We start from the raw sequence: 24,463 nt of genomic DNA on the forward strand, positions 1-24,463 counted from the left end.
CCACAGGATACCAAACAATCAACAGTATGTACTGCAGGTGTGTAGTTCAGCCGCCTCTATCTGCACTCTTTACAAACTCAGTAGGAGGTTAAGACATTTTGTGATCAAATGGGTTGTAACTGGCACATACCAAGGCATAACTGACACCATCACTAGCACACCGACAAACAGAACAGTCTTATGGCAGGAGACTGTAGGCTTGCAGAACCCCAATTCATGTAAGTAATGCCAATATAGGTGAGGTATACAGTACTATATAGCAAGATACCTTGTGGCAGCTCACCCCTGATACCCCCACATTTTGTAACAGCCTTGGTCATTTATGGTGCTCCCCACCTAGACTCAATAATACAGGCCCATATACCACTGTTACATACACACTGGCCTCTGTAGTGCAAAAGGGCACTCATGTATTGTGTAGGTGACACCCATACATATATGGCCCCAGCCTCAATGTATGTGTGGGGGATACAACAGCAGTGGACTAATGGCAGCAATTGCAGTGGGATATACTCACAGGCCACTACAGAGCAACATCCAACAAAATGACATATGTGCAAAGCTTGGTATGTAGATGGGGACAGAGTCTGGCACACAGGCACATATGTAGAACACTGTTACCATACACTAAGCAAGGTGCTGGTGTTACAGGATAGTCTGCAACATACCCTTAGTCAAGGAATTGAGGTTAGAAACAGAAATGGATGTAGCCATGTACTGACAGCACACACACACACACACCTCCAATGTAATATCTGACACAGGACCTGTGTGGTGGATGGACATCACATGATAGGCATACCTCTGTCCAGCAAGAGGATAGGCCAACAGAAGTGAGCTATGCAGACAGACTGCATTCCAAGGTAGACTAGTATGTACACACACACACACACACACCTTGTAATACCAGTACTATAGAAAGCATAACACAACTCTACTAACAGTCTGTCTGTAGTTCCTGATCCTCCTACAAATATGTGGCCACTCTGGGTGTGCAAGTACTCCTGTAAGAGGTATTACTACCTGCTGTTTGTAACACTGATGCCCACACACAGGAAGGATGTCTATCACACAGGAAATGAAAAGGGACCATGCCCACATGCTGTAGGGATTGATAGTGGGTGGTTGCCATGACGGTGGTAACTGGAAGTAGTACACATGTGTAATTATATGTATATGGCTATCTGGATAAGTATATGTAGATATATTTCCACCATATGTCCTGGACATGGAGTGTAACCCTTCCCCAGACCCTATAGTTCCACAGTCATAGTGCAACGGGATGTCAGATATGTATAGCAGGTATATTACTAGACTATAGTTGCTGTCATTGGTATTGTCTTCACAGACATGGTGTGTGTGGAAGGTGACATCTGCTTATAACATGTGTGCCATTGGCTACTGACAGACATCCTAAGGAAATCATTGTAAAGTACCGCCGCTAGCATGTAATGCCCCTGTGGAGTGCAGCAGAGAAATTGGCCAATATATTTGGAACTTCGGACACACCCTGTACAGTCCAGAGGTATACACATAAACCCTTAGTGCACAGCATGTGTACCAGGCCTGACAATATGGATGTAGGCAGCCATGTAAATAGGTATAACACATAACGACTGGTATACATTTGCCACCATAGGTTTTGGATTCACACACTCCTGTCTTGCTTGACACATAATGACTGCTGGTGCAGGGGTGCCATGGACACATACTACCCACTAGATATTGACATACATCTGTGCAGCATCCCACTGCTCTGTCTGATATGCATGACTTTTAAGGGAGGCCCGGCAGCAGTATATCTGGCAAGTATCTGCACATGACATCTCACTGGGTAAGTACACTAAGCTGCTAGGCATGTAACAATGTACTGTGCAGGCTACAGGCAGACTGGCTCAACACTGGCCTACATCTTGTATGGGGGAATGCACATGTACCTGCATATATAGCAAGCTCAACATCTATGACAACCAATATGAACACAGCTGCAGCCACATATGGTAATCTAGCATAATATTACAGTATATGGACTATCTGTTCTACACCATCCTCACATGTGCCACTCACAGAATGACCCTACATATACTGGGCTGCTACACAGTTTGGTCTGATGGCTGTCTGTGGTATGGGACATGTGTGTGTATGGCCCTACAAACATGTATGGCAAAACGGTACCATACAGTGAGGCAGCATGTAACATCAGATAGAAGGGGAGCTAGAACAATGACATCTACCACAGTCTGTACACAGGCTAATGTACATATTAACAATACACACACTGTTGACATTCACTATCACTACTCAGACCTCACTACTGTGCAAACATCCACAGAATGTCCAGGTTATGTCATGAAATATAACCCCTACTGTACATGACCTGTGTAGCAATCTGATATATCACTGGCCTGTTATCAGATAGACACTATTTATGGTGTACAGCACATATGCACCACTTTATGCACAACATATGTGCAAAGGTTGACAGAGGTGTGGCTGACAGCACATACACAAGGCTGGCATAGACATGTTGCTGTGATAACCCCATAAATTTACCATTGTAATGGGGTTTGTTGCAACATATGTCCTATGAGGGATATGAAGTCAATAACTGTCATGGCATTCACCATCTACAGACTGCTATCCTCACAGTACCTTCTGCATTCCACAGATAGATGCACCATGGTTAACACATGAAACCAAAGGCACAACACTGCCCAGTCTGCAGAAGACACTGCAGATGGGGATTCCTCATATACATGGAACTGACATGGCAGGTATTGCAACATGTACGACAGGCATATCCAAACAAACACTGTTAAACCAACATTACTCCAAATGCAGTATAGCAGCACTTACAGTCTGTAGTCAGGCCAGGCACATCCTCCTCCTGTTTGTTGCCCTCTTTCAACAGTGTATGTTGTTAGAGGTAAATCCCCAATCCATCTGAGATGCTGTTTGCCAAACAACAGATCTAGTTCCTGCTCACAGTGACTGAAAAAGGCCAACACCACCATGATCTTCCTAGGTATTGGATTGTGTTTCCATGCAGTTGGCTATGGGAATGTTACCACAGCTGTTCCACATGCAATCAGCTAGGGAAGGGCTGCAATTTGTGCAGAGGCCATCAGCTGATCATGAGCATCACTTAATATACACATGCTGCTGCCTAGGCAAAGCAGGTGTGGATCTCCACATCCACCAGAGAGGGAGTGGGGGAGGCAGACAGAGGCAAATAAATGTCAGGGAGGGGTGGGAGAGTAAAACTGAAGCATGTTTGTGTCACACACCTAACAGCACAGGGTATCAAACCCCGGCAACTATGTAGTGCTAGCACAGTTCGATGCAGTTATTGGATGAACCACATGGGTTATCTGCTGTGCAGCACTCAGAACATATATGTGATGGTCAGTGACATCTGCAACAGGGATGCGGTAGATATACGGTAGGTGACGTACATGTGCCTGTCTGCATAATCAGGTGTCAGCATCAATACAGGCACACTCACACAGGGAAGCACACACATTGACACACTTGGCAGGGCCAGGAGTGCAACTCATCACTAGTGGTATTGCCACAACACATCAATGTGCAGGTTTCACATGGACCACATGGGTCATACGAAGGTCATATGGGCAAAGAGTATGAAGAGGTGTCACACATCAGACAGCATGCTTCAGTATGCCTTGGGGGGTTGTAGTGAGTGTGGATGTGGACATACACACCATTACAACATACACACAAACACACATGGTGCCAGTTCTGAAATGAATGGGTGCATGTCTGCGTGGGTGTGTGGTGGTCAACTGTGCCAGCAGGCTGTACAAGGGTAGGAGATGGGTATACCTTGGCATCAGACCACATGACAATGGTCTGCACTGTGGTTCAGGCCTGTAGTTTCTGCATTTGCCCACACAGGTGGGTATTGCATCCCCCATCCATTCACCTGGGTAACTATTGTGTGTGGCCAATGCTGTGCATCACTTGCCATGTATGTGTTCCTTAGTCCATGACATGGATGGTGTCTGAGATGTGCACACCTTCCACATGCATGTACAGTGACATGTGCTACTGTACCTGGAATGTCTGGCCCATGTTGTGAACACAGATTATCATCAGATGTGCCAGTCTTGCCCACCTGTGACAGGAACTGGTAATAGGCAACAGGTTTACCCTGCACCTACATTGATAGCATGCTAACAGCATTCCCTGATGTCAATGTCATCTGTCTATACAGGGCATGTTGTCAGGCATGGTATGTCCATTGTGAATCGCATGTGAAGGCACCATACGTGGTGCAGGTGTCCATTGGGGAACATGGTGGAGGTGCACTGTCTGCATGTAAGTGCATATTAGACAGATGGGCAGGGTGACATGCCCTCTGTAGCCCACTGCTATCACTGCATAGTTACTATCAGTAGCCAATATGCAGTGTTGTTGTTGTTTGTCTTTTCAGCTTTTCCCAGTTAGGGGTTGCCACAGTGGAACTCCGGTCTGCTAATGATTGGCAGTAGATTTTTATGGTGCCGAGTTGCCAGCCCAACACCCAACCTTCAGCGAAGGCATGCCCATTCACTTATGTCGTTCAGAGGCCACTCAACCACGGGGAGAACATGCAGACTCCACACAGAAGGCACTCCAGCCAAAAATCAAAAGGGAGAACCTCTTTCTGTGAGGCAACAATGCTACTGCTGTACCACCGTGGCTATAGAGCAGTATACTATCCATATTTTGGCTGTTGCCTAGGCATGTTTGTGTGTATGACACATGGGTTGAGTGTGTGCTCTGTGTAATAGTGGGGTTAATAACTGTGATTCGCTGGCCTTGATGTCACATGTATGGGTATGGCATTGCACCCCAACCTCTCAGCTAATTTACATCTGTTTTCCCTGTATGGTTGACATTGTGACATATAGTAGGGCCACCATAAAGGAAATAAGCAAAACCCCTTCCACATTGCCCTCACAACCACCTCTACACAGGATACAAGTTACACATACACACATTGGGAGTAGAACCCCTACCTAGCTAGTTTATTACACTTCAGCACTATGCATGGACATTAGTGTAGCATTTCTTCCTCAGTGGTGTATTTCACAATGAATGACATTAGCAGGATTTACCAAAGAAGGACATTTCAACTGTACTGCGAGTGACTAGCCTAAAATGCATTGCTCCCTACACAAGCAGTGTGACACACACTAAACATCCACAACTGACAAGTGTGGGTATAGAACCACTGACTAAGGTCTACATCACACTACAGCATGGAGCTGTTACAGGAGACACCACAGGGATTACTAGAAAAGCCTTTCCCCAAAGGTGTATTTCACAATGAATGACATCAGCATGATTACCAAACTAGGGCATTTCATCTGTACTGTGAGTGACTAGCCTAAAATGCATTGCTCCCTACACAGACAGTGAGACACACACAAAACATCCTCAACTAACATGTGTGGTTATAGAACCCCTAACCAAGTCCTATATCACACTACAGCATGGAGCAGTTATAGGTCACACCACAGGGATTACTAAAGAATGGTCTCTACAAAGCTGTATTTCACAATGAATGACATCAGCAGGATTGCCAAAGTAGGGCATTTGAAATATACTGAGAATGAGTAGCCTATAATGCATTGCTCCATACACAGACATTGAAACACACACAAAACATCCAGAACTGCCACGGGTGGAGATGGAACCCTACCACAGTTCTAAATCACACTACGGCAGTACGCAGTTACAGGACATGCTACAGAGATTACAGAGCTACAACCTTCCCAGAGATTATTTCTAGGTGGGTGACATCAGCAGCCTTGACAAAGTTGAGTAAATGAATTCTAAGGAGTGTGAGTACCCTAATAAGCATTGTTCTCTACTCAGTCAAAGACAGACAGATTCACACATGCACACACAGTTGCCAAGTCTGGGGTTTGAACATCTATCTAACTACTACTTTGAACCTTCTTCTTGGTGTATCTATCTAACTACATTTTCACACTACAGTAGTACTCAGTTACAGGACACACTATGGAAATTACTAGGTTATACCCTTCCCAGAGGTGTATGTCTAGGTGAGTCACATCAGCAGCCTTGCCAAAGTTGAGTATATGAATTGTACGGAGTGTGAGTAGCCTTAATACCATTGATCTCTATTCAGTCAGGCACACACACACACCGATTCTCACACGAACACACACACACACACACACACACACACACACACACACACACACACACACACACACACACACACACACACAGCTTCCAAGTCTGAGGTTAGATCACTTACCTTACTATTTTATTACACTACAGCAGTATGCAGTTAGAGGATGTGCTATGGAGATTACTGGGGTATGACTTTCCCAGAGTTGTATTTCTAGGTGAGTGACATCAGCAGCCTTGCTACAGTTGAGTATATGTATTGTATGGAGTGTGAGTAGCCTAAAAACAATTGCTCTCTACTCAGTCAGACATACACACACACACATTTATACACAAACACAGTTGTCAAGTCTGGGGTTAGAACACCTACCTAACTACTTTATCATATTACAGCAGTACACAGTTACAGGACACACTACGGAGATTACTGGATCATGATTTTCCTAGAGGTGTATTTCTAGGTGACTTACATCAGCAGCCTTGCCAAAGTTGAGTATATGATTTGTACGGAGTGGGATAGCCTAAAAAGCATTGCTTTTTACTCAGTCAGACACACACATTCACAGATGCCAAGCCTGGAGTTAGAACACCTGCCTAACTACTTTATCACACTGCAGCAATACGCAGTTACAGGATGTACTACACAGATTATTGGCCTATAAATTTCCCAGAGGTGTATTTCTAGGTGAGTGACGTCAGCAGCCTTGCCAACATTGAGTATATAAATTGTACGGAGTATGAGTAGCCTAAAAAGCATTTCTCTCTACACAGTCAGACACATACACAAACACACACTCACACAATTGCCAAGTCTGGGGATAGAACTACTACCTAACTAGTTTATCACTACAGCAGTGCACAGTTATGGGATGCACCATGGAGATTACTGAGCTACAGCTTTCCCAAAGGTGTATTTCACATTGGATGACCTCAGCAGGCTTGTCATAATACTGCTATGGGGAGGGTAGTGTGCGCAAGGGCCATAACTCATTCATGTAGGGGTTGACATGCCGCAGGCGGGCACACACAGGGTCATATGTCACAGGTACATGTATTCAGCTACTGGATGACTACTTCCTTGTACAGTCATGTTGCACAGCTGGCACATGCACCACATAGTCTATCATGCTGACAGATACTGGTAGCTAGTATCTGCAGTCAGTGACATCTGCAGCTCATGTGTTTGGTTCTCTTTGGCTGTGTGCTGGGTGGAACATGCCCGGATGGCTCCTTGGCATGGTCACCCTCATCCACACATCTATGTCTGTCTACCTTTGGCTTACTATAGTGTGTTGTCCTTACATATATGTCTGTATTCCTATCCACTGTTTGTGCATGGCAAGAGTGGTGCATACTGACATGTGTCTGTATTAAGAACTGCGACTGCCAGATATGTCTGGTCCACTGGTGTTTGCAGACATGGCCTTCATGTGTTTGATTGTGTGAGCATGCCCAGTATGACCTGTCAGTATGTTGTTGACTGACATTGCCTTCATTCCTCTAAGTGTGTGAGCATGCCCGGTATTGCCATCTGTATTGCATGTGTGGATCAAGTCCAGGTAGTTTGTACTGCGGTGCTGACCTTTGTGTTGTACACCGACAGGTAGCATGCTGTGTCTGCAGGGTATCCATCGGCCATTTGGCATTGACTGTTGCTACATTTCTGCATAGTGGGGGGGGGCACCTGACTGTTGCTATAAGTATATGTAGGATGGGGGGCACACCTGACACTTGTACACATTTGCTAGGACTGTACTGGTATGTCAGGTACTCCATTTCAGTCTGTAGTCTTACCTATCATGCTGGCTAGAGGCATACCCGTGTACTACAGATCTTAGGTTTAATTACTTACATATTAGTTTCTGACTTCCTAGCCTTTGCAACTTACATCCAACTGCCTGCCCTGCTGTAGTCTGTCTGTGTAGGCCTGGGAGGGGGGTTACCCATAGGGCTCATTCAGAGGCCATGGTACAGCATTTGTTTGTGTTTGTCCACACCTGTTCTGCTGGCTGAGACTGTTGTTGGGTATGTGAACCTTCCTGACTGGCATGTGTGGGTCTTATGAACACACATGTTGCTCAGCCCATTTCCTGCAGTGGGTTTTGTCACCCTGTGTAGTACTGGCTACTATGGTGACTCCAGTATGTGTTACAGATGTCATGGTGCCACTATGTGTGTCTACTATCTGCTGCCATAACATTCGGCGACCCAATTCCCTTGCATGCTGACATCCATACCATAGCTACAGGTAACAACACATTCTACTCCATTTGGTAATTGGTAGGTTGATTGACTTACCTTGAGGGTGTGCCAGACTTGAGGATGGTGCTGGAGGGCTGCCTATGTCAGATGCACATAGTACCCTCCCTATACATGGTTGAGCACAGGTAGTGTCATGTTTGGCATCCCTTTTACTGTCTGTGTGAGTCAGAGAGAGGTGTCATTCCCTGGGTCCCTACTGTGTCAGTGCATATACTATGCATTGCCTCTTTGCTAAGGCCAGGGCATACTGGGCACACCTCATTCTGCCTACTGGGGCAGGCTCAGGTTGTTCCTCCTCTGAGTCACTCTGTGCCTGTACAGACCTTGGCACTGGTGGGGGGCTGTGTGCCCCTGCCCCATGCTGTTACTGCAGCAGCTGTTTCTGCAGGATCATATTGTGTACCATAGCATATACCATAGCAATTTGGGTACATGTAGCTGGTGAATACTGCAAGGCTCCACAGGATGTGTCCAGACACCAGAACCATAATCTGAGCATCCCAAACACACGCTCTATTATATGTCTGGCCTGTGCGTGTGCCTCATTATGGCATTGTTGTTCAGGTGTGTGTGCATTTCTGATGGGTGTCATCAGTCACGGCTCCAGTGGGTACCCAGCATCCCTCAATAGGTGACCGTAGGGGATGTCCACACTGGCAAATCTGTGGTACAGCTGCATCAGATGCCATATGTGTGAGTCGTCATAACTTCCAAGGCAGCCAGCATACACATTCATTATAATGCCCTGGGCATCACATATGACCTGACAGTTGATGGAGGGGATGCCCCTGTGGTTGATGTAGACCCTACCCTGCTTAACAGGTGGTGCTTTGATGCATATGTGTGTGCAGTCTATAGCACCCACTACCCCAGGGTATTCTGCTATTTGGTGTAAGAGACGCATATTGCTGGTCAACACCTCGCATGTGTTGAGGAAATATATGTGCTCACTGGCATGTGCTGACATGGCATCCAGGAACTGGTGAAATGCTCTGGATGCTGATGCCTGGGCGATCCCCATGATATCCCCAGTTGTGCTTTGGGAGGTACTGGTGGCTAGTATACCTAGGCCTACACATACCTTGGCATCCACTGGGATGGGTTTCCCTCAGACAGTTTGGTGTGTCAGGTGCCGGCACAGCTCAACAATTTGATGTAGGAGGTCTCTGCCCACCCTATAGCGCTCCACTATCTCCAGCTCATGTAGCCCCTGGTAGGTTACCCTGGATCTGTACACTCTTCTCCGTCTCCTCACTGTGGGTTGTTTGGCAGCATTCACATCCTCACCACCCTCAGCCTCTTGCACATGTTGTTCTATGTTGCCTGCTGCAGCCCTTCTCATTTTGTAGGTTTGTTTGTTAAAATTTCCCTGCTTGTATACACCAGTGTTGTAGAGTGTGAAAAAAACAGAGGGGAAGGTGTATGCTTAGTTTATAGTAGTGTTCTGGAATGGGCTGGACTGCTGTCTTTGTAATTGGCTGATTCTGATACATTTCACCTGCCAGCTAAGCTAGTTCTCCTCGATTACCTTTCTATTGCTGGTTTCCCTTCCTATTTCCTTCCTGTTTGAGCCCGGGGATGCACCGTGCAAACACAGTGCTCAGATGTGAACGGAGCTGCTATTTCCTGATTTTTTTTTTGCACCTGGTGCGCACTGCGCAAACACACAAACACACTGTAAGCAAGTTTTACAGGATTTGGCTTGTTCTACCTGTGTACACCATGATTTTCTTGGTGTAAGATAGGATAGCCCTAGATACACCCCTGCCTTAGCTTAGCTTAGCTAAGGGCAAACACGAGCCACAGTGCTCCAATTAGCTTACAGCATGCCTGACACACCCCCTTCTGATGTGAACTATGTCTAGTGCTTACACTCACAGTTTTCCTAGTCCTACACTCTTGGGTGCAGGCTTGCACTGACAGGGAATCTGGGATTCTCCATCCTTCCCCTCATTTTTATAGGATTGCCTGCTAATGCATAGTTACATTTCCACACTGAGCCTCCCCCCTTAGCAACCATTACTCACTGGCCATGTTGTCTTCTGCCTGCCATTGACTTGCATGGCAGAATACTGCTTTTAGTTAGAATGCTTAATTTAGGTTTATTTTATTATTTCCCCCGATCCTGGGTTGCACACTGTTGCCCCATGCTTAAACAGGCGAGATTGGCGAAAAAAAATAAGAGTTGTTTTTTTTCTTATTTAAACATTTTGCAATGCCAATGGCCTTCTACTTGGCCATTGGCATGCTTCCTCAATAATATGCAGCCTTTATTTGGAACTGTCATAGCTCTGTTTTGTAGTTTGCAGAAATGTACTGGGTTACATTTCTGCAGACTGCATTCATCCTGCACTGACAGCTGCTGGCATCCTGGATCACAAATTACCCTCATTTGCATGGTTTTCACCTGCAAATTAGGGTAATTTGCATACAGGAGCTCGGTCCATGCAGGATTAGTCTAAGAGCTCACGTGCACATCCCGGGAGCTCGTTCCTGAATCGCATGTTGGCCATATTGCCGAAAATAGCTCTTACACTAATCCTGCATGGTCTAAAGGGCTTCATAAATCTGGTATCTTTGCCCACTCTAAATCAATCAGTAATTTCTTGGTTATCAAAGCTATAATGATTATATATCTATTATATATTATATATTATATCTTTCTCTATGTTTGCACCTTTTTGGACAGCTAGTGCAGCCGGGCACTTGCTGTTTTTGCTCAACCAAGACAAGCACCTGACACCGAGAAGTAACTAGGTAGACAGCATTAGGAAGCATTTTCAACATTTGCAAAGTTTACATAAATGGTGTGACTTTGCCTTTTATAATGTCTCTGTGCAAGGTGTAAAAACACTTCACAAAATGATTATGAATCACAAACAGGTGCACAAAGGGCTCATTCACATTAAAAGATTTGAGGCTGTTTTTCTTTCTATCTCATTACCTTTTCATTTGCATAAACTGATTGAAAGTGGTTGTGCCTAAGTGCAGTTAGCTTCTAAGAATCATGTTAATACTGCACTCAGGTACGACCTGCACACATTGCATTTACCCGGAAATGCAATGACTGTAAATACCTTATTATGTCCCAAACAAGTACAATAACTAAGAAGGGTAGTAGAGAATAACCTGGGAGTACAAAGACTTTGTGAAAAAGACAAAAAAAGAATAAAAGAAAGATATCAGTTTAAATGAATTAGAAAAGCTATTAAGGAATACAAACATTGCTACAGTTCCAAGCATAGATGGAGCTGATTACACATTCTTCAAAAGTGTGACACTTGATATTAGTAAATTCTAATTGATATATTTAATGAATGGTTTAATAATGGGATATTACATGGTAGAATAAAGATGTAAGCAATTGTTAAAGAACTTGAAATGCATTATACTGTGTAATGGAGATTGCAAGATAATAATCAAAAACTTGCAGAAATTATTTGACAAAATACTATTCTTACTAGTCTTTTATTGATTAGAATATACAGGTTGAGTACTGGGCTAGCTTTACTTGTGAACTATTGTAAGCCTAGTCAGTTTCCCCCAAAGGTGAGAATTAAACCATGCACCATGTGTCTGTGAGGTAAATACTGTATGGTGTTAAAGGAAGAAAGTCTAAGGAAATGCTGATTGTAAAAAAATAAACTGATTGCATTCTATATGTCAGAAAAGATGATAAGTTGCTAGTTTATGATATCAAAGGTTAATATAATGTGTCCCAGTTACTGCTGTGGTGTGATTTAGAAGGACATGGGTTTGGTAGGAAGCTTAAACAGGTATTATTGAATGGATGGTAGGAAGAAGATGGTAGGAATAAAACGTTAACATTAATTCTGATGTAAAACAATAATGTTCTCTGAGTAGTGTTTTATTTGTATTTATTACAAAAGCTGTGGTTGTTTGGATTATTAAATGCATGTCTTTGGCAAATTAATCTTATCCTGGAAATGAAGAATGACCATTGCTTCATATGAAGGTGATAAAAGTAGTTGCAACAAAAATATGGCTGACATTTTAATTTTTCAAGGAAAGCATTTTAAGAAAAGTTAGCATACATATGACCAAAATCAAATCTATTAGATGATAAGAAATTATAAGAGGCAGGAGTATGTACTAAAAAAAAAAAAAAATAAGGGGTGAAATCTTGGCCATACCATTTGGTAAAAAATAGGTGATATTTAAGCAATGGGACTTCACTGTGTAGTTCCAGTTTTTGGTTTTGTATCAGCATTATGGACATTAACATTTAATAGTTTAGATATTTCCCAATGCTCTCTCACACACACACACACACACACACACACACACACACACACACACACACACACACACACACACATATATATATATATATATATATATATATATATATATATGGATTCACTTCATAACACTGAAAATGAGAAAACTTCATAATTAAACACTGAAAACACATATCATACATATACTGAGTTTAAACAACATAAATCATAGCACTTTCCACTAAGTGTAAGCAGGGGGGCAAGCCCTCCTGCACCCTCCATGTGAGGAGCTGCACCCACCCCATACCCCCTGCTACTTAAATATATCAACTCCAAGATTTAAGTGCAATCTTGGAGTTGATATATTTAAGTAGCAGGGGGTGTGGGGGGCACAAGGGGGCTTGCCCCCCTGCTTACACTTGCTGGAAAGTGCTATGATATATGTTGTTTAAACTCAGTATATGGATGATATGTGTTTTCAGTGATTTGAGTTTCAGTGTTTTGAATTTCACTGTTTTGAGTTTCAGTGTTTTGAATTTCACTGTTTGGAGTTTCAGTGTTTTGAGTTTTCAAGATTTTGAAGTTTCAGTGTTTTGATATTTCAGTGTTATGAAGTGAATATATATATATATATATATATATATATATATATATATATATATATATATATATATATATATATATATATATATATATATATATATATATATATAGCTAGTTTACTGTCAGAATACTTTCAGAGTCATACCTTGATGTTCATTAACATCTTTGCAGTGAATTGCATTGGCATGACGCAAAACATTCCGTATGCCAATGTCTATCTTACTGTTGTATGTTGTTAGTTTTGGGGGCCTGTAGTGAAATACTCATGCTTCATGTTTAACACTACTGCTGCATATTTTGGAAAATTCATTACTTGAGAATTGCTCATGGAGGACTTGACTTAGTCACTGGAAAGAATGTATGTATTTGATTATGTATCGGTGCATTATTCTGCCTTGCATTTTACAGGAGGTGTTCACTTCCACTGGAAAGGAAAATGTATTACACTTCTTATTGTGTATAACAATGTTTCTGTACTTTTTTTTCCCAAATACATAATAATTAACTTTTTTCTTTTTAATTTTTTGCACATCAGATTACTTCATTCTGTCATAGATACTGACCCTTGTGTCATCAGATGCATTAGCAATCATCATTTGTGCATTGCTGGGGGTGATGTGGCAAAACTGCTACTGTTGTTGGTAGGATTTGTTCTACTTCTGTAATCATACTTCCCCTCTGTGTAGTATGCTGTCAGTAGTGTTGTGCATTGTAGTCTGCAGATTCCCACCCTGCTTTTCTTATCTTTTCTCTTATTTTAAACAGTAACACTATCCACGTCTAACACATTCTGATGAATTCTACCTTGTGGTATTTTCAGAAGTAGCATTGTGCACCTTGACTTATATGTGTAATGCACAATGCCCCCAAATGACAGTGTTGGTGATGGTGCCCATGAGCATGAGAAAGTGTTGGCACATGAGCTTTATGCTGACTTACAGTGGACAGGGCATAGACAATGTCCCAGCAAATCTGCTGCTGGGCAGTCATGGCTTTCCAAGCATTCAGAGCTAACTGTGATGTGCCTTCACTTGGCAGCACCTTGCTCAGTTGTTACAGTGAACCATAGGAAAACATTCAGTAAGATGCTAAAAACTGTTGTTGAGCAATGTGGGGTACCTCTATGTAATGTCTGCAATATAGTGTCCTCATCTGCTTTGTGAGGCTGTTACTGCGTGCAGAATTATATGCCTGCTGTGGGGTGTTCTCTCCTGCCAGCACACTTGCCGACTTTGTGCCACTGTTTTCAGGATGTGTTATGACAGTTATGGCATCAGCAGCCATGGTCATACTAATGTCAACATCTGTCTGTTGTTGTGGCTCAGTGGAACTGTTCATTTCTGCAGATGACCCTGTAAAGAAGTAACTGTTAACATGTATGGTTACTGAGACTTTGGACCACAGAAATTACTTTTGCAAATGTATGCAGTTTGTGCACTTACCACTCAAACTCTGTCCAATTTACAGTAGGACAGCAATGGAGGGTGCATCTATTGATAAGAAATGTTGCAAGTTATATGTACCCAGCTATCCTCTGCAGTATTTTCCAGTATGTGATTTTGCCACTAGATATGCACTAACCTTCCTGACGGGATGATTGTGGCTGCTGCTAAGGTTGATAATTGTCAGTGTCCATGCCACTTCTGTTTAAATTTATGGCATCCTCATCAGTGTCATAATTATCTCCCCATGTGGAGAGGAGATATTTCACATCAGCTCTTAAAGAAATCAGTGCTTGAGGTTGCCAACTGGTACTGTTATGGACAACTGCATTCTGCCAAGCCTTTGCTTTTGTATGTCCCAAAATCTTACTGGACTGTGTCAATATCTGATTCCTCCCTACAACTACATTTAAATCCAAAATTACTTAGTTCCACAACTTAGCTCTCTTAGCTTGTTTTTGTCCCCATTTGCCAAAATGACTTTTGCCATATGCCCTGCAAGCCTACATGAGGATGATGATCTCAGGTCTGAAGTTGTCCCTCTGCTGACTGGATCCCTGCTTCAGAAGTCCCAACATTAAAGGGAATAAAGGGCTTGACCTTTCATTTTATTGTTTTTGTAATAAATGTTTGCTTTTAGTTTACACAGCTTCATACAATACGTTATTCTTTTGCACTGTGTTATTGTTACCTACTGTGATTTTTACTGGAGTGCAGCCTTTGGTTTAGTTACAAGTTTTTGAGTGGCTTCATAGGACATGCTGTTTGATGATTTAATAGTTATTGGTGAGAACTGTGGCCCATTTATGAGTTTCTTATACAAATAAAGATCAGTTTATTTAATGTTTAAGAATCACAACATTCAGTGTTGTTGTACCTGTTGGCATAAGCATGAAATTAGTTAATCTCATGGACAAGTTGCTCTGGTAATTACTGAGTGCCAGACCATGCAACATTACATAGCATTTCTTAATCACTGTCAAGTATGCTATACTATTGTGAGATATATTTCTGGTTAACTTTTTACATTGGAATGTACTTTGCCCAAATCCAAATAAATCCATCAAACTATACCATCCCTTATCACTTACTATCACTCACACTGATTGAAAGAGGCATGAAATAACATTTAAACACTTTATTAATTAAAATGATTATTAAAATAGCAATTATGTCATTATAAAATAATACAACCAGGACACACATTTTAAGTCCATGCTGACATTGCTTCTTACATTAACGCCATAACTAATTTTTAGAGGTCTTTTAATAACCACTTAAAGAGATGTTCACTTCATGGTTTTCCTTTAACATGGTTTTCCTTTCACAAAAGGTATACATCTGTAAAAAAAATGTCTAAGTCCATGTGACTGTCTCAATACAGTTAGTAAACCAACTCTAACACTGTTATTACTTCCATAGGTCACACTCCTGTATGGTCACATGGATCAGACATGGCGGTGTCACACCTCTGAGGATGTGGATCACACCATCATTCCCCGTGTGATTCACTTAAATGCTTTATATTCATACTGATACTTCAGATGATGGTAGTAGCTCTAAAAGCCCAGGGTAATGTCCCAAGATGAAATGAGTAGGAGACAAAGATACTTTTCTAAGTTTTACACGAGTCATACCTGTAAAAGCTAGAACAGAAAAGAGCTGACAAAAGGTAGACAAGTGGCAGTTGTTTTATAACCACTTTTTATCCCTAATAGTGATCCAGCAAGCAAGACAGCAGTGTTTCTACAGGTGTGATGACATTGAAAGGCACAGGGGTGACCAGCTAACCAGGTATGTATCAGTTCAGGAGACAACATCAGAGTTATACACTGAGTATATTTCTTTTTCTCTTTTGTCTTCCTTTTCTAACAGGGTCTCTACCCGCTTCGCTCCCCACCCTGCCCCCTATTTCCTCCCGCCCCCAGTGGTCCCACCTTTATTGCACTCAAACCCCTCCCATCTTTCCAATAGCCAACCACAGCACTAACCCAACACTACCTCCTCCATATTCCCTCTACTATCACACCTCCTCAACTGACATGTACAAGTATACCTTTCCTTTGCTCACTGCATGCACTCTCCTTGCATATCTTACATCCTACCAAAGCTCCATCATTCCCCCACTCAACCACTACCACTGTACTACTACTCACACCACCACTCATGTCTCACCCACATTCAGCTCCCCTCCCACCAGCTCAAGAACCATCCCTATGCACCCCCCACATATTCTACCAACTATATTACTCAAACATAAAGCATACTTACAACTTAACATAGTAACCCTCCCACCATACCTATTACCCACAGAGCACAATCATAAAGTTTCCCTTATAAACAAACACATTCAAAAACTGAGAAAACTTATAATCTCATGCATATCAAAACTAGCCCTAAGTGGAGACATCCACCCCAACCCTGGACCTACCATTTCCAACCCCAATCCTCATAATCAGACTAGAAACCGCAACTTCTCCCATATTACAGCCAATAGAAAGCCAAGTGACTTCCTTCTACTAAGCCTAAATATTAGAAGTATATCCAACAAAGTCCATGAACTCCATGCCACCATAGACTTATACTCCCCAGATATAGTCATCCTGACAGAAACCTGGCTAAAACCTCACATTACCAGTGAGCAAATACTCCCTACAGGTTACGGCATACTAAGAGTAGACCGCTAAACAAAAGGAGGTGGTGTAGCTATAATATTTAAACAGCATCTAAACATCCAGATCTTAAAATCATCAGCTCCACAAATAGGCAATGAAGAAATAATATATACCAACCTCAAAATTAACCAAAACAAAACCATCAACATAATTGGATGCTACTTCCCACCTGGCCAAAACATCCCTCCACTAGAAAACCTCCTCAGCTGGTCTACCCACCATCTCCCCCAAGAAACTATATCATCTTAGGTGATTTCAATATTGACTGGCAATCCTGTTCTGGCAACAATCCAACCCATCATGTACACCTTCATGGCTTCACCCAACTAGTCCAGTCACCAACAAGGATAAATAGAAACTCCAGCAAGCACACTACCCTGGAATGGATACTAGTCAGTAAGAACCCCCAGTCATATATAACAGGCTGCTTATCAGATAGCCTCAGTGATCACTCCCCAACATTCCTACTCAAAAAATACCTGTACCAAGCTAAACCTGTCATCTATCTTCAAATACGTAAAAAAATAAACTTTAACCCACTCACAGTCATTTCATCCCTCAAAGAATGTAACTGGCATGCTCTAAAGTACCTCAGTCTAGATGACGCAGTTGAATTGTTTAATACTACCTTCCTGAACATCCTTAATTACTATGCCCCCATAAGATTTTCCAGAACCAAAGCACAACCCTCCCCATGGCTACAGAAAACCACTAAGTCAGAAATTAAAAACAGGGATAAAGCCTGGGAGCACTGGCGCAAAACCAAAACCCCCGCAGCTAGACAGAAATTCCTAGAACTACGCAATAGAGTCAAAAAGCTAATAAAATGGGACAAATTCCAATACTACCAGTCTGCCTTAGACTCCTCACAACACAGCCCCAAACAATTCTGGTCCTCCATAAACTCCATCCTCCACCCAGGTAAAGACAGTACCCCTCCTCCTAACATCTCTCACTCCTCAGAAAATATTGCTACCTCATTCAACACACACTTCACCCAAACCATACTATCACTAGCTAAACAACACAACCCCCCTCCCCTCCAACCCACACCTTCAACTAGTAATCTCCCCACTGCCTTCTCTTTTTCTCCTGTACCTACCTCCAACATAAAAAAACTCTTAACTAAACTTAAACCCACCAAATTAGCAGCAGACAACCTCCCAAGTGAATACCTACAAATCGCAGCTGATGCTCTGGCCTACCCAGTATCCATCTTGATTAACCGATCTCTGTCAGAAAGTTACGTTCCCACATTGTGGAAAGTCTCACATATAATTCCCCTCCACAAAGGCAGACCCTCTGCAGAACTAACCAATTACTGTCCCATAGCTATTCTCTCTCCACTCTCCAAAATACTAGAGAGATGCATACACTCTCAGGTCTCACATTACCTCCTTACTAACAACCTCCTTTCCAGTACTCAGCATGGTTTCCGACCAAACCATAGCACCACCACTGCCTTACTCTCCTTTACTAACACTATCCTTCAGCATAAAAACAATGGCTATCTCTCCTCTGCTACTTTCCTAGACCTATCTAAAGCATTTGACATGGTCCCACACAAGCAACTTATCTCTGTCCTCAATAACCTATCCTTCTCACAATCAGTCACCAACTGGTTTCAGAGTTACCTGTCTGACCGCCAACAATCCGTTGTATGGCAGAATGACATATCTCCCCAACTACCTGTCTCCACAGGGTTGCCCCAAGGATCCATCCTTGGACCCCTACTCTTCTCTGTTTACACCAATAATCTAGCCTCTGCCACCAAACATGGCACACTCATCCAATACGCAGATGACTCAACCATCATCTGCTCAGCCCAGTCCCTACCCAAACTGCAAAAAGTCACACAGGAAGCCTTTTCCTCTGTTGAAACATGGTTATCTGATGCCCAATTAATACTCAACCCAAACAAAACTAAACTACTCATCTTCCAACCCACCAAACATACTCAAAACAACTCTCACTTTAACATCACAGCAAAAGACAACACCACTATATACCCAACTGAACACACCAAATTGCTAGGAGTGGAAATAGACAATAAACTAAAATTTGACATTCAAATATCCATGACCATGAAAAAAGTCCACAAAAAACTAGGAGCATTATACAGAAATAAACAATTTCTCACCAAAGCAGCAAAGATTTCAATAGCAAATTCCCACCTTATCTCCACCCTACTTTATGCCTCTCCAGTATATACCAACCTAAGGCAATGTGATCTAAACAAGCTAAAGACCTGCTACAACAAAATCGCCAAATTCGCCACAGGGGCATCCTACTGTAGTCACCACTGTCTCTCTTGCTGAATTGGGCTGGCTTGAACTCCCTCACCTCCTTCAGTGGTATCAACTCTCACTCGCCCACAAACTAGTAAACCATCCACTAAATGTCCCATCCCTCCAGAATCTACTCCAACCCTATCGCACCACCAGACCACTAAGATCCAGCAACAAAAATCACTTGCAGATCACTAAAGCCAATAACTCTGCTGGTGAAGCACTATTCTCTTGCACCATAGCCAAATTATGGAACTCACTCCCACCCACAATTACCTCCATACCATCATGCACCAACTTCAAAACTTTATTAAAAGCGCACCTAAAAACATGCTGGCTATGCCCTTGCAACTCCCACTCTAATATCATCCACCCCATCCAACTATTACCTTTCTTTCACCTCCACTAACTACCTTGATGATAGCAAGCTCAGATGCTCATAAGCCTAGTACTTATTATACAGCAGGAACTTCTCATTGTTACATTTGTTAATGCCTGTTATGTACTTCACAGATAAAGATTCTAATTGTCTACTGATGTACTATGTTCTTCATCTGTAAATATGTTGTAAGTAATTTCTATGTTAAATTGTTAATCGCTATGTAATCCAATGTAACTACTGTCTGTTTATTTTACTGAGGAGCTTTTCTTCCTGGGCATCCGCTGAAAATGGACCCACGTCCAGTCGGACACTCCTGGTCAACAAATTTAAATAAATAAATAAATAAATAAAATAAAAATAAATGTTCATGGCTATGATCTAGGTCTAAGAACATACACACACACACATATCTATACATACACACACACACACACACACACACATATATATATATATATATATATATATATATATATATATATATATATATATATATATATATATATATATATATATATATATATATATATATATATATATATATATATATATATATATATAAATATATATATATATATATACACACACACACACACACACACACACACACACACACACACACACACACACACATATATATATATATATATATATATATATATATATATATATATATACATATATGTGTGTATATAAATAGGTTTACAATCACATTTCTGAATGGCAGTCACTTGAACTGGGATTGTCAAAAGATTGTTTTCCAGTTCTCATAACACTGAAACAAAAATGGTTGAGTCCATAACAATAAATGCTAGTGTGCATTCGCTGTTCTGAGGTAGATGTTCTGCTTGGAGATAACACTACAGAGGGGACTGAGAAATGTACCATTTTCCTCACTGTAATACAGTCTCAGACTTTGTATATATAAGTAGCAGGGGCTTGGGGGTCGCAGGGGAGCTTGCCCCACTGCAAAACGTTGGTTGGAAATCACTGGACAGAGAGGTACATTGGGTAATGTCGACAATATCGGATATGGATGTGTCAATATTATCGGTTTTGTTATTTTGCCTATGCGATGTTTTTATTTTCAGTATTTATTTTTCGATAACATCATCAATCGACTAAGTGATTTTCAGAAATGTGATAGTAAACCTATATATATATATATATATATATATATATATATATATATATATATATATAAACATATATTTCATATTTATATTTTTTCATTGTTTTTTTTATATATTACATTAGTTTTCTTGGGGCTTTTATACACAGTTTGATGTCATATAGGGTTGATTGTGAACTATGGTTAAAACAAGCGCATGTGTCTTTAAAATTTTTTTAGCATGTTTGATCGTCAGTATATTTAAATCCGGGCTATTGCCCAATGACGTTGCACACTGAGGATGCTTTGAGCGAAACCGGTCACCGGTCTGTGTTTGTGTTGGGCAGGTTGCCTAATAAACTTCATGTAACTTTAGCTATTTGGAATTATTTTGATATATATATATATCTATATCAGGGTTACCAGATTTCCGACTGGCCTGGTAGGGACTAAAAAAAAAAAAAAAGGTCTTTCACTGTAAGTGAAGACTAAAAAAAAGGTCTTTCACATCTTTAATGCAGAACATCAGAGCGCTGTGTTTATTTTTTATTTGATTGGCCAATAAACACTGAGCTACTTCTGTTTAATGTGAAACATCACAGTTCCACATTACACAGAAGTAGCTCTGTTTTGCGATGTTTTGATTGGCCCGTATGCTGGTATACGGGCCAATCAAAACATTGCAAAACAGAGCTACTTCTGTTTAATGTGGAACTGAGATGTTCCGCATTAAACAAAAGTAGCTCTGTTTTGAGATGTTTTGACTGGGAAATACCAAAAAACGACCAAAACCAGCAAACAAATGTGTCCCAGGCAGCTCGGCAAAGAAGTCACTTTTTCAAGTCTCCAAAAATAATTTTATTCCACGAATTGATGCACTGGTAAAAACAAATAAAACACAACTTTCAAACAAGCGCTTTCGCTTGGAATATTCCGAGCTTTCTCAAGTAAAACAGTGAAGTGTGCACAACATTTGCTTAAGTACTACTTCCATAGTTAATTAATTACTTTCATTATTAAATTTTCAAATTTTTAAAGAGACGGTTCCTGTTTTAAAATTCAAATGTGAATAGGGTAACTGAGTAAATTGCATTAAGCTAGATTTCATGTTTATAAAAATCAAGTTACCCAAAATTAAAGAAAATAAAATTAAAATAAATACCGAACTTGTTGGATACTTAAAAGTGATCCAATAAAGAGACCTTAAATACATGTTAAATGAAGTGAGGCAATATAAAACACAGCAATGACTGCTAAAATGCATTAAAATCTCAGTCCCTAAAAAGACACAGCAAGCAGCCCAGATGTTTTGACTGGCCTGTATACCTGTATAGGGGCCAATCAAAAATCGCTAAACACGGACCTACTTCTGTTTAATGCGGAACATCGCAGTTCTGCATTAAACAGAAGTAGCTCTATTTTGTGATGTTTTGATTGACCCGTATATCGGAATACAGGCCAATCAAAAATCGCTAAACACAGTGCTTCTTTTAATGTGGAACTTCCGCATTAAACACAAGAAGCTCCATGTTTAGCGATTTTTGATTGGCCCGTATGCCGGTATAAGGGCCAATCAAAAAAAAAAAAAACAAAGCGGAGGCTGCCCGGGATTTAAACCGGCAGGGCGGAACTTGGGATCAGGCTGCTGATCTCAGGACAGTCCCGCCCAAATAGGGACATCTGGCACCCCTGAGCATATCTAACAGCTCTGGGTTAGACATGGCTTTGTAGGTCAAGTAGAGATCACCTCTAAGTAGGCAATATGAGACAGAGTATAGCTGGAGTCTTTTGAGTCTGTCCATATAGGGCATGTGTCTAAAACCTAAGATCCTCTTAGTGAGGTATTTTTGCAGCCTTTCCAGTTGTTGTAGGTATCTAGTGAGGTACATACCAAATGGGACATTGTATTCTATAATAGGTCTAATGAGGGATGAGTAGAGAGGTATTATGACCTGTTTCTTCCTGGATGAAAAACCTTTTGAAATGAGATGTGCCACATTGAAGGGCTCTCTGATTACAGTGGCAATGTGATTATCAAAGGAGAGGTTGCTGTCAACCTGTGTCCCCAGGTCTCTTATCACACCTTCGGTGTTTAGTGGACTACCAGCTATGTGGTGGTTCATGGGCACTGAATTTTTCCCAAAGGGAATGACAATGCACTTTATAGCATTGAGCTTAAGGCCATGGTTCTGGCACCAGCCACTTGTCTTAGTGAGGCCCTATTGTAGAATGTCCACATCAGCTGGAGAATCAGTAATGGCTCCCAGTTTATAATCATCTGTGAACTTGGTCAGCCAGAGTCCCTTTGTGTTGGCTTGAACTTCAGATAAGAAGATGCCAAACAGGAGAGGACCCAGGACTGATCCTTGTGGGATGCCACTTGTAACTGGTCGGTAGTCAGAGATGGAGCCTGCTACTTTCGTAGTGTGGGTTCTGTCAGTGAGCCAGTTGGCAATCCATCTTATGACATAGGGGTTTATGCCTAGTTTAGTGGGTCTGTCTATGATTCCTGAGTGAGGAATGGTGTCAAAGGCCTTGGCAAGATCTAGGTAGGCTGTGTGAACTACCTCATGTAGAATGTAGCCAGGGATATTATCAGGTATATTCTTGGCTTTGGACAATGTGGTTTTACCTGTGTAGCCATGATGATAGGGACTTGGCATTCCTCAGGTATTGTGATAGGCCTTTTAGGGGGTGAAAGGGGGGTAAAGTTCGCACTGAACCTGTCAGCCAATATCTTGGCAATATATGTTGGTTCTGTATATGTATTGCCATTGTGCTGTAACTCAGAGCATATCTGAGTATTGCCATGTAGATTCTTGACATAACTATAGAATGCCTTGTGGTTGTCTTTAGAATCTGCAGCAATTTTGTTTTCATAACTAGCTTTAGAGGATTTCATGAGGGATCTCAGTTTTTTGCTGAGGTTAACAAGGGAGTTTTTTGGGACTTCACCCTTTTCTGAAACAGTTTTTTTTCTTCTGTTGTAGAGTTTGTTTATGGTAGGGGACCAGAAAATTGGCTTCCTTTTTTTGGAGGAGAGTGTCTTGGTTCTGTTTGGTATGGCCTGTTCCATGCACTTGTGTATGTGCTCATACAGTGCATTGGTGTATGAGTCAGCAGTCATGTACCTATTTTCCATTTGCACGGGCATCGAGAAGTTTGCACCTCTGTTTTTATAACCCCCAAAGTGGCTTTGGAGAAGTCTTATATGGTGGTTTCCTTTGGGGGGGGGTGAGGGTGGGATGTGGATATCCATGGTTATTACCTTGTGGTCAGATCTGACCAGTGAGT

Source organism: Protopterus annectens, chromosome 4.part0 (genome assembly GCF_019279795.1).
Source record: "Protopterus annectens isolate FY-2018-M chromosome 4.part0, PAN1.0, whole genome shotgun sequence".
Taxonomy (NCBI): domain Eukaryota; kingdom Metazoa; phylum Chordata; order Ceratodontiformes; family Protopteridae; genus Protopterus; species Protopterus annectens.